Source organism: Malania oleifera, chromosome 1 (genome assembly GCF_029873635.1).
Source record: "Malania oleifera isolate guangnan ecotype guangnan chromosome 1, ASM2987363v1, whole genome shotgun sequence".
Lineage (NCBI taxonomy): Eukaryota > Viridiplantae > Streptophyta > Magnoliopsida > Santalales > Ximeniaceae > Malania > Malania oleifera.
This window is the reverse complement of record NC_080417.1, coordinates 37,704,859-37,705,783: the sequence shown is the minus strand read 5'-3', so window position 1 is coordinate 37,705,783 and position 925 is coordinate 37,704,859. Positions and strand designations below refer to the sequence as shown.

Below are 925 nucleotides of genomic sequence, written 5' to 3'. Positions count from 1 at the left end.
GAAGAGAGCAGGCATATAGAAAAGACGAGAGAAGAGGAGAGATAAAGAAAAGAAAGATATTTTGTATAAGGTCAGTTCCAAATCATCTTATAATTCCTCCCGAAATAGTGAAGTTTTTGATCATGAAGTTTTTAATCCTATTCGCCCATGGAGTAGGCATAACCAAATCACATAAATTTTTGTCTCATCTTTATTTATTTTTCTACATTTTTTATAATAATTTGATTATAATGAAAATTTTATTATAATAAATTTTTATCCCACATTTGACTCCACAAGAAAAGGAGAGAAGTCTGACAACCTATAAAATGTAACACTAAACATTAAACAAAGCATACATTTCTCCTTCTTTTGACTAAGATCAAGCATTGTATGTGTTCTTATGAGTTTAATATTTGATACGTTGATCATTCATTGGCTCACACGATATTAAATTAGTTTTTTTTAGAGGAGGGCCCATTGCAGTAGCTTGCTACTGGGGCTTTCTTGTGTTGCCCTACTATTATTGTGTTGGCCTGGCCCACCCACTAATTTTAGTTCAAATTTTATAATTCATTAGTCGGGTCTGTCCTAGGCTCTCATGGGCACTCATGGGCCATCCCACATCTATGAGCCCGTGTCTAACTGGGCCTGCCCTAGGCCCGCTTACCGCATTGGGCTATTTTTACTTGAAAGCCCCATCGTTTTTTTAAAATGTTTTTTACTATTATTACCTTTAACATTAATATTAATATTTTAAAAAATAAGATGATATTTTAATAATCGTTTAGAAAATTAAAGTGCTCTTAAAGAGAACAGTTGTGTCTTCTATTTAAAAAAAATTAATTTTTTATTTAATTTGTGATCTAATTTTTTAAATTATTTTTATAAATATTTACTTTTGAATCTAAAAGAAACTAATTTTGATGACCCTATAATTCTATTG

The 925-nt window shown here is 30.7% G+C and overlaps 1 non-coding gene across 1 annotated transcript; it reads left to right on the top strand.

Moving 5' to 3' along the window:
• Window positions 1-334: 334 nt before the first annotated feature.
• On the top strand, window positions 335-529 carry LOC131147283 (U2 spliceosomal RNA). Its single transcript, XR_009134676.1, has one exon. It is a non-coding gene; the product is annotated as a U2 spliceosomal RNA (small nuclear RNA).
• Window positions 530-925: the final 396 nt, after the last annotated feature.